We start from the raw sequence: 12,656 nt of genomic DNA, 5'->3' as shown, positions 1-12,656 counted from the left end.
ACTTATAAGGATTGGTCGAATAAGCTACCATACGCCTTGTGGGCTTATAGAACATCAATTAGAACTTCAATTGGGGCAACCCCTTACTCTCTTGTTTATGAGATGGAAACAGTGCTACCTGTTGAGATCCGTGTACCTTCGCTCCGAGTGTTGAATAAGGCTAAGTTGCCAGAAAATGAATGGGCAGATGCTAGATATAAAGAGTTGAACATGCTAAATGAGAAGAGATTAAGGCGCTTTACCATGTGCAGGGTTACCAGCGCAGAATAGCCCGGGCTTTTAATAAAAAGGTTAAGATCAAAGATTTAGAAGAAGGCAATCTTGTTCTGAAAGAGAACCGAGCACCAGTGTTTGACCCAAGGGGCAAGTTCAAACCTAATTGGTCAGGACCATACATGGTGGACCAAATCTTACCCAGAAAAGCCGTGAAGCTCCGTAATTTAAATGGAGAAATATTACCAGAACAAACAAAACTTGATCAACTCAAGAGGTTCTATGCTTGAACACCAGAAGACCGTCTTTTGGCCGAATAAATCCCAAATTCATAGCCCAAGATAATATACATATAACCTTTTGCGAACCCTTTTGAGCCTAAATAATATTTTTCTTCAAAAACCCAATATACTAGGGGCATCCGCCTTGAACTACGCGAGACCTGATCCCTACACTGGGGTACGTAGGCAGCTCGGTCAAACCGGGTTCGGTCATTTCAAAAGAAAAAAATTCAATTATTCCAAAAAAAGAGAAAAAAGAGTCAATCAAGAAAAAAAAGAGAAAAATCAAGTTACCTTCAAACTAGGGGCATCCGCCCTGAACTACGCACGGCCTGATTCCTACCCTCGGATACGTAGGCAACCTGTTCACAGGTTCGGTTGAAATCTTTTGCAAAACCTTAACTCATTTTTTTAAAAGCCTTATCTTACCTATAAAGTCCTTTTGGGGTTCAAAGTAAAGAAAAAAGAAGAAGAAGAAGAGAAGAAATGGAGCTTGAAGATCCGCTGGATTGAAAACCTGAAAAGGCGATCTAGGCAAAATTTAGGATCATTCCCCTGCTAAGTTGAAAACCTGAAAGGGCGGCTTAGGCAAAAGTTAAGGGAGTGTCCTGCTGAGTCGAAAACCTGAAAAGGCGATTCAGGCAAAAGTTAAGGCCAAGCGGTCTGCCAAGTTGAAAATCCAAAAAGGGAACTTGGTCGTAGTAAGATTGGATCCTACCAGAAGAACTACATTGATCTCTGAAATCACAGTAGATCAGGCAAAGCTAATAACAACGATTCTTAAAACTAGGGGCATTAATTTCTAGCAATCAGAAGGTTGATAGAGAAATACATACTGTTTTAAATAATAAGTGAAGATCATCAACAAGGAAACATTCTTTAAAAGAGGCTAAGCCTAACCCAAAAGAAAATACTGATAAGTCAGAAGCATCACGGGATTACTTGAGTAATCTTTCTTATTTTGTCATTTCATTACGAATGTATGTGGTTTTATTCTTAGAAATTTTGTTACAAATTCTATTTTAAGAATTGTTGTAGGGTGCAATCACTCTGAAAACAGGTTCATCAACATGTTCTGAGAAACTTGGAAAAGGCAGGACTGTCATGAATGGTGAAAGATCTTTAAAAAATGACCTCTAGTGAAAGAATAGAAGAATGTCAGAATGCCTCAAGCTGGCGCAGGTTGCTAATGAAATGGCGACTCAGATTCAGGCCTTGAAAGTCCTTTATCATATGATCCTTTGCTTCTAAAGTTGTTAAATGGAGATTTCAATTTCTTCTTTTTAATAACCTCTATCAAAACTCAAATTATGGTATCTCTTTGAACATCATACAAGTATGATGTCTTATTTCCTTGGAATCTGTAAACATACGGTATTTCATTCTCTCTGAGTCCATTAAAAAATTGTCTCTTAATTCTCTTTGAACATCATACAAATATGATGTCTCATTTTCTTGGAATTCGTATAAATACGGTATTTCATTCTCTCTGTGTCCATTCAAAAATAGTTCTCTTTGAACATCATACAAATATGATTTCTCATTTCCTTGGAATTCGTATAAATACGGTATGTCATTCTCTCTGAGTCCATTAAAAAATGGTCTCTTAATTCTCTTTGAACATCATACAAATATGATGTCTCATTTCCTTGGAATTCGTATAAATACAGTATTTCATTATCTCTGAGTCCATTAAAAAATGGTCTCTTAATTATCTTTGAACATCATACAAATATGATGTCTCATTTCCTTGGAATTCGTATAAATACGGTATTTCATTCTCCCTAAGTCCATTCAAAACGGTCTCTTAATTCTCTTTGAAGATCATACAAATATGATGTTTCATTTTCTTGGAATCCGTATAAATACGATGTTTCATTATCTCTGAGTCCATTCAAAATGGCCTCTTATTCTCTTTCGGTATCATATGAATATGATGTCCCATATCCCTTCGAACCCGTACAAATACGGTGTTTTATTCTTTTCGAATCCATTCAAACATGATCTCTCATTTTCTCAGTGCCGTTCAAAAACGGCATTGCATCGTAATTATTTTTCATTCTAAGATTGAATTCAGTTCTCCATTATTCTAACTACCCGCTCATGGTGGTAAGAATAAATGATAACTTGATTATGTTCTAGGACTTAGTCTAAGGTCTTGCATTATGAAGCGTTTAGCATGTGGTTGCATTTAGGTTGCATTTTGTGTAGAGAGTCCTTTATTGATTAAAGCTATGCAAATTGATGTTATCACTTTTGCTTTGATATTCGATGACTATGTCATCTCTCCCAAAGAGGGGCATCTGTAGACAGCCCCATTTTGCTCTGTTTTAACAAATATAGAAGTTAGTGTTTTTCTTTCTGTATTTCCTAGCGTGTTCCTTTTCCGTGTCCGTTTCGTGCATTTTCTAAATCTTTTCGGTCATTTCTACCATTTTTTCTGCATTTTCACTTAGGGTTGAGGGAGTGTGCTCACAAAATGATCATTCCAAGTACAAGAGGTTTGGGCCACTATCCCAAAATCAATTTGAATAGAGAGACCCATATTTGTCTCAGCCATGGGGTGGGGTCCACCATGCGTTCAACATGGTGTGGCCCCTCTCACGTATAATTTGCCCAAATTGGCTAAATAGTTATGTTATAAAATGATAACAAAGAGGCACAATGGGACTCGAGGGTTCTGATAACATCTGCACCTAAGCCTTCGAAATCCGAGCACTTCATTTATAATGCTCAAATTTGACCATTGTAATACCCAGCATGGATGGTAATAAATAGCTTTATTTTCCATGAAGTTTTAAAGTGTTGTTAGGTCAATTCTTTTTTTTAAGATTTTATTTTCCAAATATTGGCCTTATGATACTTTTCATCATAACTTATCAAAAAAGGGACTAGATGCATCCAAGTTAAGTAATTCCCTTTTTGGTAAGTATCCGTTGTCATTAGGAATTGGGTAGATGCATCCAAGTTAAGTAATTCCCTTTTTGGTAAGTATCCGTTGTCATTAGGAATTGGGTATTTTAATCTCCTTTATGTACCAATCCATATGTGGGGTTGCTATTTAAGGCAGCAACAACAAGCAAAAATGACAACATTTTTTTTTTTTACGTGTGAGAATGGAAGCTGTTGAAATGGTAAGATGGGTGCTAAAATGGCCATGCTAGGTGGGACCCGCTATCATTAAAAATTCGATTTTAAGATCTAGAGTTTCGGCCATGAATTCGGACCTACCATGTGCCCTACTATTATTTTCTCACTTGGCCCATTTAAGGTAGGCCCACTTGTGTGAAAACCCAAAATCTCATGTTTGTAAATGTTTTGGCTGTTCCTCATCCATTCAAATTAAAAGGGGACTTTGCATAAGGTAATCAACTAAGAAAGAAACTCATGTGGGGTCCACAAATTGGACGTATCGGATTATCTTATGGCGGTAGGTTGCAGGGTGCGACCAATTTACACCGTAACCCATCAAATGGATAGATCGGAACATCCTATATATGGAGACGATTTACGAGGTGTTACCGGTTTTACGTTGTGGCATATAAATTGGATTGTTGGGATCATCTCGCGAAATTGATTTAGAGGGGCACATCTCATTTATATTGTGCTCCATCCAATGGACAGATTTGATCATCCTATGGAAATGGCAGTTGAAATACAACCAATTTACGTTTTGGCTCGTCAATTGGACTGCTCGGATGAACCTATGAAAATGATTTAAGAGGGACAACCAATTTACATAGTGGCCTAACAAATCAATGGTTCGGATCATTCTACCGAAATAATTTGCGGGCCACAATTAATTTATGTTGTGACCAATCAATTGGATGGATTGGATCAGCCCATGGAAATAATTTCTAAGCACGACCGATCACAGTAAGTGGCCGGTATTGATCACCAAATGAAGAGGGCATACAAGTGTTTTTTAAAAAGTACACAATTGTATCGCCTACGCCATAGAATGATCCGAACCATCAAATTATGCCCCCATCTTTTAATAAAATCATTAAATAAGGTAGGATCTCGCCCATGTCTGCAAAATGAAGTGTGCTGCTACCGTGCTACAACGTAGGGATGATCCAAACCGTTCAGATGGTATGTCTATTTTTTAACTTGATTAAATCCTTAAAACATGGTGTACCCCTACTCATGTAAAGAAGGTACCATGGCACGATCCGAACTATTCATTTGGAATGGGCCCGCTGTTTTAATAAAATTTTGAGTGTTATGTTAAAAGAGGCGGGGGGGGGGGGGGGGGGGGGGGGGAGGGGGGGCGGCGTTGCCAATTGAAAATAAGACTGATCTAAAAATATGAAGAGAATATTAAGAGCTGTGAGTGAAAGATTAATAGATCCAGGGAGATGAGAATTCGATTGTATTAAACGGGGTTTTATTGTTTAAGGCATATCTTCTCTTTTAAGAAAGAGTGGGAGTGTCCTTACCAAAGATAGAGGTTACTAAAATAGCAGATCAAGTGATGAAGATGACAGCAGCTACGGTTCATAATTTCATATACATTTAAATAGCAACTAATTGTTGGTGTCCAACAATAAAAAGCAAGAGGAATGATGCTTTGAAAACTTGCTATATCTAGCGTGCCACATGGAATGAAATTGTATGATTGATTGTTGTCTGGAGATAAAACAACGGAAGGTTGGGTTGTACGCTGACAGAAATTGCATTTTGCCTTCTTTGATATCAACATCCGTTTTCATCTTTAGGCAGCCATGGAAAAGTATGGAAGCTTGCTGAGTTAATTGTAGTAATTGATGCCTTGCTAATAAAATGAACAAGGATACTTTATTCCAATTTTGGACGAGAATAGCAAGGTTGCCATATGGAGTTTGTGTGGGATTCATACTAAAAGGATTGTGGGGTTGCTGATTCAAAAAAAAAAAAAAAAACTCTCTCTGACTTACATAGCAGCCCTCTCTACCTTTTTTAGGGACGATTGGCAGACATCTCTCCTCCCCTCTCTTCTTCCACATCTCACGTTTTTGAGGCCTCTCTCTCTCTCTCTCTCTCTCTCTCTCTCTCTCACCTTTGCCCATCACTCCATTCCCACCGCCAAATTTGGCCTTCGTCGAAGGATCAAGTCACGACGAATTTCACCAAAAGCGAGGAATTGGCAGCAAGCATCAAAAGAGGCCGAAACTCCATCTTTGTGTCGTCAAATTTTCTCGAATGCGGATCGGATCGCTACCAAAGCTAGATTTGCGCTTACATTATATATCGACGAACACTCTTGGATTCAGCTTGGATCGTTACCAAAGGTAGGTTCTCTCTTCTCAGATTTCTCTAGAATTTTTCTGTATTTGTTTTACATATTTTTTGCATGATTTTAATATTTAATAGAAATATGCTTATTTAATTCAATCTTACATGGGTTGGCTCCTAATCATGTTTTGCATAGGGGTTTTACGTCCGATTCGTCTCGAAATTTAATACGAGGATCTATTTAATTAGACTAAAAGAACTATCGGATTGGATCGGACATTAGACGTAAGGGTTTCTGAAATTTGAATGAAGTTTAAGATTTAATTTGAATTAATGGCCTAAATATTAGGAAATTGAGAAAAATAGCTACCTTAGGATGATGTGTTTATCAAAATATCATAATTTTCTTTTGTTCTTCATATCATAAGAATGTTAGAGAACATCTTTCAAATTCATAATTTTCTCAAAAATCATGTTTAAAAATATAGAACTCTTAAAAGATATCTTTTTCAAGAGAAAAAATGGAAAATATACCAAATAAGTTCTAAAATTAATGAAATTTTGTAATAGAATAATTTTATACTGATATAATCTTCCATGAATTTTTCATGATTTTAGGTATCTATTAGGTATGCTTTTTTATGTTTTCTTTTGAAACAGCCAGCTTTTGTGTGGTTTGTTATTAATATCAAATCATAATTAAAACCCTTGAAAAATTTACATTAGTCTTATATTGAGAATATCATGTTACTATAAAAGTTTCCATTGCTTTGGAATTTTGTTGCTAGGGGAAGCTGTGTAAATCCATAATCTAACCTGAGTCTTTATCAATCGGAAATTGATAGCAAATAGTAGTATAAATTCATGATATTTTCACACTAGGTTATATTCATTCATACCTTATTACTGTAAGACGTTTAATTCATTTGGAGTTCGATTGCTAAGGGTTTCTTTGTAATTAGAACAATCTGGTTTCAATATTATCATAAATTAATAGCAAATTATCATAAGAATCCATGAAATTTTTTTAGTAAGCTATATGCGTCCATATCATGTTACTGTAAAAATTTCAACTTGTTTGGAATTCGTTTGCAATGGGTTGCTTTCTAAAATCACCCACTTGGTATGAAATTGATAAAATCTCTTAAAAATCGAAATTAATCATAAACATCATGAAAATTCCAGAAAACTTTAATTTTATATCATGTATTCATTCCTCAAACTGTTGAAACAGAAACGTTAGGTGTCATAGATTTCCTTTGTAAAATGGCCTGAGTAGGATAGTTTAACCGCCAAGATTTCATTAATAATTGTATCCTAATTGCAATCAATTCTTGATGATTTGCGCATTTAAATTATAGTATGTTATTGGCTCCGAGGTCCATTGTCAATGAAAATCCTGAGAAATATACTAGGCAATAACATACTATAACTTACGTACTAAATTATTCAAGGGTGGAAAGCACGATTCCCTTTCGTTGATGCAACTCAAGGCGAAAACTTGCCAATATTAGATCCATTGGTATTCCGTAGATTTTAGGATTCGGGAACCTTTAAGGAACTGAAAATCATTAACTTCTACTAATTCAATCAATTTACCCCATGTCTTTCGGAACCGTTGGATTGCGGTTTTCATCGTAGGAACCTTTAGAGCCCCCTTTAGGAACACTTATGTCATGTCGTGTTCTAGGTCTTAGGGTGTCCTAGAGTTAGGGAGTTCAGCCTCATCACGACCGATTGCTATTATTAGCAATTAAGTCACAGATCTAGTTACACTAGTTACCTATTTTTCCTTATAGGACAAGCCTGGTTACCTAGGATGTAGGTTCACCTGCATTAGTCTAAGGGATGTCTTGTACTTAGATAGGACCATATAGCATATTAGATGAAGTCATGGGATAATAAAAGCTACTCAACTTGAACTAAATAATCTCTCTTAAACTGTTGAAACAGTTCTTCCAGTCTAGATTGGTGTCCTAGATGTCTTAGGCATGTAGTTTAGTTTATGCACCGAACTACGATCGACTCTGATTTTAGTGAGGCTTGGATACGTAGGCAGCTTTGGATGCTTTGAATGGTATACCAAGCACGAGTCGGCCACAAAAAATGGTGGGGTTTTGTATATTATTTTTCTCTAAATTCTTAACTAAATTAACTAAATATATAGGATTTTTCTCAAATTAGAATTTTAGGAGAACATTCACTTAGATTGAATCCAAACAAATCAAGATACACATTAGGAAATACATTGAAATTAGATTTTGGGATGCATGTCATATAGTTCGCACATTAATAAAGAGTTAAATGAGCCATTTAAAAGAAATTCAAGAGAGTTAACCTATCAAATTGAAGACCGAATTATCGGGCAAGAATGGTGCATGTGGTGGTTACTCCCTATACCTTCCATTCTCGTAATCAGGTAATGAATCTAGATTTCTGGTCACTTATGGGTCCTAGATCTCTCATCTAGGTGGTGACTCTGTCATTCTCTTTTGCGTAAAATTCGGATTGCTTTAGTGATCCCAAGTTCACAGAAAAGATGAATTAAATCAACAATAAAAATCACACGCCAACCGCGTGGGTATGAGAGACCAAGAGAGATTGACATGGGTTGCGCCGCCCCTCTCGCGGGATCGGGTCCCACAGTTTGGCGACTCTGCTAGGGACCACCAAACTTCATTAAAATTCCAAAGGATAACTGTGGACCCCGATCCGAGAGCGAGGCGGCGGTGGGACGTGCCCCACGCGCTAACTCTCTATGGATCATCCACGTGAATGGAGAGCTTTACCAAGGAACTCTCGAAAGAAGTGCCTTTCACAGCATGAGTGGCGATATAAAAGGTGAGATACCTCTCGATTCGGGGACTAGCCCAGATTCGAGGCGTACCTTAAACAAAGAAGAGTCGCCATCCAAGGAAGTGGGCCAAGGATCCCATACTATGCTCTGTTGCAACGGATAACCAGAGATTATAAAAAGAGGGTTCGTGCCTGGTTACGAATTCGGAAGGTCTAAAGAACACCTCATCCGCCCAAGTGCAAACACCTGGTCTCTTATGCCCTTTGCTTAATACCCAGCATGGATGGTAATAAATAGCTTTATTTTCCATGAAGTTTTAAAGTGTTGTTAGGTCAATTCTTTTTTTTAAGATTTTATTTTCCAAATATTGGCCTTATGATACTTTTCATCATAACTTATCAAAAAAGGGACTAGATGCATCCAAGTTAAGTAATTCCCTTTTTGGTAAGTATCCGTTGTCATTAGGAATTGGGTAGATGCATCCAAGTTAAGTAATTCCCTTTTTGGTAAGTATCCGTTGTCATTAGGAATTGGGTATTTTAATCTCCTTTATGTACCAATCCATATGTGGGGTTGCTATTTAACGCAGCAACAACATGCAAAAATGACAACATTTTTTTTTTTTACGTGTGAGAATGGAAGCTGTTGAAATGGTAAGATGGGTACTAAAATGGCCATGCTAGGTGGGACCCGCTATCATTAAAAATTTGATTTTAAGATCTAGAGTTTCGGCCATGAATTGGGACCTACCATGTGCCCCACGCAAGGTGGACACACCCATATTATTTTCTCACTTGGCCCATTTAAGGTAGGCCCACTTATGTAGAAACCCAAAATCTCATGTTAGTAAATGTTTTGATTGTTCCTCATCAAAAGGGGATTTTGCATAAGGTAATCAACTAAGAAAGAAACTCATGTGGGGTCCACAAATTGGACGTTTCGGATTATCCTATGGCGGTAGGTTGCGGGGTGCGACCGGTAGGTTGCGGGGTGCGACCAATTTACATCGTAACCCATCAAATGGATAGATCGGATCATCCTATATATGGAGATGATTTACGAGGTGTTACCCGTTTTACGTTGTGGCATATAAATTGGATTGTTGGGATCATCCCGCGAAATTGATTTAAAGGGGCACATCCCATTTATATTGTGGTCCATCCAATGGACAGATTTGATCATCCTATGGAAATGGCAGTTGAAGTACAACCAATTTACGTTTTGGCTTGTCAATTGGACGGCTCGGATGAACCTATGAAAATGATTTTAGAGGGACAACCAATTTCCATAGTGGCCTAACAAATCAATGGTTCGGATCATTCTACCGAAATAATTTGCGGGGCGCAATTAATTTATGTTGTGACCAATCAATTGGATGGATTGGATCAGCCCATGGAAATGATTTTCTAAGCACGACCCATCCCAGCAAGTGGCCGGTCTTGATCACCAAATGAAGAGGACATACAAGTGTTTTATTAAAAGTGCACAATTGTATCGCCTACGCCATAGAATGATCCGAACCATCAAATTATGCCCCCATCTTTTAATAAAATCATTAAATAAGGTAGGATCTCGCCCGTACGGTCTGACATTTCACCACAAGGACCGATCTTTTGTCACTCATGCGGTCCATTTTCGACCATGATGGAGATGGTAGAGTGATGCTTTGAGTTTCATCTCTACTACTGTGCCATCCACTTTGGCTTTTTCGCTCGCTGCTGCTTCAAAACGTAAGCTTGCGCGCTCCTTACTACTTGTTCACTTACTAATAGGGCTAATAGGGGCGCTACGCTAATAGGGCTAAGAGGGGCCCCTATCACGTAAGGGGGCGCAACGGCTTTGAACTTCAAAATGAAGTGTGCTGCTACCGTCCTACACCGTAGGGATGATCCAAACCGTTCAGATGGTATGTCTATTAACTTGATTAAATCCTTAAAACATGGTGTACCCCCACTCATGTAAAGAAGGTACCATGGCATGATCCGAACTATTCATTTGGAATGGGTCCGCTGTTTCAATAAAATTTTGAGTGTTCTGTTAAAAGCGGGGGCGTTGCCAATTGAAAATAAGACTGATCTAAAAATATCAAGAGAATATTAAGAGTTGTGAGTGAAAGAATAGATCCAGGGAGATGAGAATTCGATTGTATTAAACGGGGTTTTATTGTTTAAGGCATATCTTCTCTTTTAAGAAAAAGTGGGAGTGTCCTTACCAAAGATAGAGGTTACTAAAATAGCAGATCAAGTGATGAAGATGACAGCAGCTACGGTTCATATATATTTAAATAGCAACTAATTGTTGGTGTCCAACAATAAAAAGTAAGAGGAATGATGCTTTGAAAACTTGCTATATCCAGCGTGCCACATGGAATGAAATTGTATGATTGATTGTTGTCTGGAGATAAAAAAACGGAAGGTTGGGTTGTACGCAGACAGAAATTGCATCTTGCCCTCTTTGATATCAACATCCGTTTTCATCTTTAGGCAGCCATGGAAAAATATGGAAGCTTGCTGAGTTATTTGTAGTAATTGATGCCTTGCTAATAAAATGAATAAGGATACTTTATTCCAATTTTGGACGAGAATAGTGAGGCTGCCATATGGAGTTTGTTTGGGATTCATACTAAAAGGATTGTGGGGTAGCTAATTCAAAAGAAAAAAAAAAAAAAAAAACTCTCTCTGACTTACATAGCAGCCCTCTTTACCTTTTTTGGGGACGATTGGTAGACCTCTCTCCTCCCCCCTCTCTCTCTCTCTCTCTCTCTCTCTCTCTCTCTCTCTCTCTCTCTCTCTTACCTTTGCCCATCACTCCATTCCCACCGTCAAATTTCGCCTTCGTCAAAGGATCAAGCCACGAAGAATTTCACCAAAAATGAGGAATTGGCAGCGAGCATCAAAAGAGGCCGAAACTTCGTCTTTGTGTCGGCAAATTCTCTCGAACGCAGATCAGATCGCTACCAAAGCTAGATTTGCGCTTACATTATATATCGGCGAACACTTTTGGATTCGGCTCGGATCGTTACCAAAGGTAGGTTCTCTCTTCTCAGATTTCTCTAGAATTTTTCTGTATTTCTTTTACTTATTTTTTGCATGATTTTAATATTTAATAGAAATATGATTATTTAATTCAATATTGCATGGGTTAGCTCTTAATCATGTTTTGCATAGGGGTTTTACGTCCGATTTGTCTCATAATTTAATACGAGGATCTATTTAATTAGACTAAAAGAACTAACGTATTGGATCGGACGTTAGACGTAAGGGTTCCTGGAATTTGAATGAAGTTTAAGATTTAATTTGAATTAATGGCCTAAATATTAGGAAATTGGGAAAATAGCTACTTTAGGATGATGTGTTTCTCAGAATATCATAATTTTCTTGTGTTCTTCATATCAGAACAATGTTAGAGAACATCTTTCAAAGTCATAATTTTCTCAAAAATCATGTTTAAAAATAGAGAACTCTTAAAAGATATCTTTTTCAAGAGAAAAAATAGAAAATATTCCAAATAAGTTCTAAAATTAATGAAATTTTTTAATAAAATAATTTTATATTGATATAAAATAATTTTATACTGAAATAATTTTATACTTATAAACAATTTGCTAGGGGATGCTGTGTAAATCCATAATCTGACCTGAGTCTTTATAAATCGGAAATTGATAATAAATAGTATTCTAAATTCATAACATTTTCATAGTAGGTTATATTCATTCATACCTTGTTACTGTAAAAATTTTAATTGATTTGGAGTTCGATTGCTAAGGGTTTCTTTGTAATTCGACCAATCTGATCTCAATATTGTTAAATCAGAAATTAATAGCAAATTCTCAGTAAGCTATATTCGTCCATATCATGTTACTGTAAAAATTTCAACTTGTTTGGAATTCGTTTACAATGGGTTGCTTTGTAAAATCTCTTAAAAATCGAAATTAATCATAAACTTCATGAAAATTCCAGAAAACTTTAATTTTATATCATGTATTCATTCCTCAAGCCGTTGAAATAGAAACCTTAGGGGTCATAGATTCCCTTTGTAAAATGGCCTGGGTAGGATAGTTTAGCCGCCAAGATTGCATTCATAATCGTATCCTAATTTCGATCAATTCTCAATGATTTGCACATTTAAATTATAGTATGTTATTGGCT

This window comes from Tasmannia lanceolata, unplaced genomic scaffold (assembly GCF_043159265.1).
Source record: "Tasmannia lanceolata isolate RefF3 unplaced genomic scaffold, GAP_Taslan_0.1 ptg000011l, whole genome shotgun sequence".
In the NCBI taxonomy this organism is placed as follows: domain Eukaryota; kingdom Viridiplantae; phylum Streptophyta; class Magnoliopsida; order Canellales; family Winteraceae; genus Tasmannia; species Tasmannia lanceolata.
Note: the sequence above shows the minus strand (reverse complement) of the source record.